Source organism: Aythya ferina (assembly GCF_964211825.1).
Source record: "Aythya ferina genome assembly, contig: HAP1_SCAFFOLD_961, whole genome shotgun sequence".
Taxonomy (NCBI): Eukaryota; Metazoa; Chordata; class Aves; order Anseriformes; family Anatidae; genus Aythya; species Aythya ferina.
Genome location: NW_028180876.1, coordinates 1 through 3968, shown reverse-complemented (window position 1 = coordinate 3968; position 3968 = coordinate 1). Strand labels below are relative to the sequence as shown.

General features: G+C 36.5%; 1 long non-coding RNA gene across 1 annotated transcript; it reads right to left on the bottom strand.

Annotated features, from left to right (window-relative positions):
* Positions 1-1645: 1645 nt before the first annotated feature.
* Positions 1646-3708, bottom strand: LOC311429405. The gene is made up of 2 exons (XR_014688248.1): positions 3319-3708; positions 1646-2751 (listed from the first exon to the last, which is right to left on the bottom strand). It is a non-coding gene; the product is annotated as an uncharacterized lncRNA (long non-coding RNA).
* Between the last annotated feature and the right edge of the window lie 260 nt (positions 3709-3968).

The following is a 3968-nucleotide window of genomic DNA, read 5'->3' as shown; positions in this document are numbered from 1 at the left end:
ATGAGCAGAAGCTGATCGTTGTAACTGGTCTCCAGACAGTTTCATCAGTTTCAAAGCATCATCTTTTATGAAAAAGACCATGCTGGTTCCCTAGCACCAGAAGTCACGAGAGTTTATTCATTTGGGAACTGCACAGATGCAAATGCACAGTACAAACTGTTGTTTAGAATAATATGCACTCTGATAAGCTGAGAGCCACAGCGTGGTTATAGGGTCAGTTTAGATGGGTTAGGTCTGCTTAAGCACTGCTTGTGCCAGACAAAAATTATGAACTGAAAGAATTTGTCTGTGTTTAATGTAGGTTAAAGTCATAGGATCATACAATGGTTTGGACTGGAAGGGACCTTAGGACCTTAAAGATCACCTAGTTCCAACCCCCTGCCATGGACATGGACACCTCCCACCAGACCAGGTTGCTCAAAGCCCCATTCTGGCCTGGCCTCAAACACCTCCAGGGATGGGGCATCCACAGCTTCTCTGGGCAACTGTGCCAGTGCTTCACCACTCTCTGAGTAAAGAATGTCTTCCTTATATTTAATCTAAATCTTCCCTCTTTTAAATTAAAACCTTTACCCTTTGTCCTGTCAGTACAATCCCTGACAAAGAGTAGATACTAGAAGGCCACTATTAGGTCTCCCTCGAGCTTTCTCTTCTCCAGGCTGAAAATGCCCAGCTCTCTCAGCCTGTCTTCATAGGAGAGGTGCTCCAGCCCTCTGAACATTTTTGTGGCCCTCCTCTGGACCTGCCTCAATTTCCTTCTTGTGCTGGAGGCCCCAGGGTAAATGCAGGTTCTGTAGTTCTCCTTGTCCCAGGCAAATAATAAAGCAATGCCAGAGCTGCCTCTACATCCCTGCCACGATTGGTCTGCAAGCAAAATAAATTGTTCAAGATAACTAAGGTTGTCTAAGAAATGACTGATTTCTGTAAGCAACAGTAATTTTTTCCAATAAAAGTTTCTTATGAACAAGATGAGTTCCATGCATATGTGCTGAAATACTTATCTGTGCAGAGACAATTTCCATGCTGGAATATTTCTTGATAACCTTCTCAATGATTCTACTTTTTTGTTTATTTGTTTGTTTGTTTGTTTAATTTTAACTGGATTAAAAGGACTAAAGTGTGAAAAATTAATTTTTAATCTCTTTTAAACAGTACTAAGCTGTAGAGAGGTATTACTGCACTTATATACAATCACATATCACCACAATATAGGTTTTACTTACCACTAAATTCTTACCTTTTGTTTTTCATTTTAGTTTGCCCTTTTAATAAAAACAGGTCCCCAAGCAAATTCAGAGATAAATCCATGGCAAAAGAAAGGCTTGGTACATTGCAAGTCACATTTGCACTTGCAGAATCTGAACATTAACTTGGAAAACAAAACAAAACAAAATAAAAACAACAATAAAACACATTATAGTAAGACTGATTTAAAAACAACACTTACCTGTCTTCCATGAAAATTATGGCTTCATAACTTGATTAAATAAATAAATAAATAAATAAATAAATAAAACAATTAAGATGAACTTAGTTACTAATTGCAAAAATACAGCATAATATAGATGTTAAGTAACAAGAACTCCAGCAGTTAAGTCAAGTACTAAATTCTGACAATGTTTACATTGCACACTCAAGAACAGCATTATTGCTGAAATAGATTCTTTATTTCTGAAACATTCCAAAACAGCAGTATACACAGTTGTAATCAAATATTAGGTCATATGCCATTATAAGAAAGCATTGATTAGTGCAATTTGATTTTGTAAAAGATCTATCAAAAAGATTTATTCACATTAAAACTCATTTTTTCATAAGCAACTATTAATAAAACATTACAATTTTATTCTTTGTAATAAAGTATTGAAAACCAAACATAGTTGTAGAGATCACTGTATCTTGGTAAGTGCAACGTGACTTATGCTGCCATTTTAAATACAAAACACTATGACAATAAATTAACAATTGAACAAACGGTGAAAGACCAACAAAACCATGCTGACCCTGCTGGATGGCAGTTTCCAGTGAATGCTACTTATTTTGTGCTTCTGCAACATAAATATACTGCTTTGTATTGCCAATGGTATGATTTTGTAAGATATGTTCCTAGCGCTAAAAAAGTACGTTACCCCAAAAATATTATTTATGGCACAGAAAAGTTAATTTATCTCTCTGTTGTTCAAGATTCAGGCAAGTTTAAATGAACTCAAGTATATAAAACAAAATGTACAGGAAGCACTAAAAAAAAATAAAAAATTAAGCACATACATTAAGTCCCCTCCAAATTCAAAATAAATGCATGATGCCTTTACAAAGAATAAATTATTTTAGAATTTCAGTATGGCAAAGCTGCCCCAAAAGCATTAGCTCCAAGTTCTTTCAGAGGAAATATTCTGGTACTTTTCACATATATAATACTTCAGTTCTGTGTGATAACACTGCCACTGTTAGTCTGATAACAATGCATCTGTTCAGGTAACCGATTTAAGTGCAATATTCAGTATTTGATAAGATGTTCATTTTTTAGAAAATGGCATTGCATTATGGATGTTTACATAATAAAATCGCAGGGGAAATAATACTGCATGACCCTCCTTTCCCAAGTCATCGTTACCCAGCCAGCTGGGTAATGAAATCCATGTTACTTATTTTTCAATGTTCGTGGGCATCCTTCATCAATAGCAGCCATCTCTCCAGTTCCCATCCCGCATCGTGCTCAGCGATGAAAGTGGCTTAGGAGGCTGAAGAAAACTGTATGAAACAAATCATAGAAAAAGACAAAGGAAGTCATATTTCATGTGAAAGATCAAGATAGCAAATACCATTCTCTTCTGTAGTGATATTGGCTTTGTAGCTTGCTTGGAGACTTCACTCTATCATATTCCTGGCTACATGTTAATGCAAATATAAAGACCTATGGTGAAATTAAGACCTCCAATGAGATCCCATTAATGTCACTGGATAAAGGATTTCAAAAAGGAATTTAGTGAATAATCCTAATGATGTATGAGACCCCTCAAAATGGGAAGATTTAGTTCTTCAGGTTAAAGGTTCTGAAAAATATAAATACAAACCTCTTTTGTCACTATGGACAACACACATTCCAATAGAGACAGGCAGCAAAGATGTAATGGGAAATATTCAAAAAGCTGTCATGCTCAGCATGCTCTCTCTCTCTCAAAAACAAACAAACAAAAAAAAAAAAAAACCAGCATTTATAGAAACACTATGCTGGCACTAAGGAATTTAGGCATCTTATCAGTTGAAGAACTGCATTAAGTCCTGCTCCAGATCCTCTTATCCAAGACTCATAATTACACGTTTCCATCACACAGCTAAAGTCAGAGAGCTGCCAGTTCCTACACCACTACCCATGCAGAGAGCTCGTGGTCCTCCAGCACCACACCCTCACAACACCTGGGCTGTATCTCTCATTAATGAGCAGGGATTTATTTAAAAAGTCTTTGCTGACTGTCCTCCAAAACTGACAGGTTTTTACTTTTGAAGTAACTGTTTTAAATAATATTAAACAAGCAAACAAACAAAACAACAAAAGAAAAACCTGTTTGATTTGACCTAAATGTCAAACCACTGGTGACAAGGCAAACATATTTTAGTTACACCACAGTTTGCTGAAAATAAACTGTCCCGATTCTGTGAAACTGTTTCTTATAAAACCAGGTCTTAAGCCTTGTTCTCTCACTTCTCTACTCTTCCTTTAATGGTAACTGCTGTAACTTACTGATGCCTCCTCTCCCTTCTGAACACCCTTGCATGGAAGAAAGCAGATGTATGTTGTAAGAGAGTCAGTAAGCCAAAAGCAGTCATCAGAGCAGCGCCTCACGTCTCTGCTACAACTGATTTTCCTACTGGCCAAAAAATTACACTTAAGTAAAAAAGATGAGTAAACTTAGGCTCATCCAAGATGTTTTTGTGTGTCTCCACTCTGTTGCAGTATCCCTTATCTT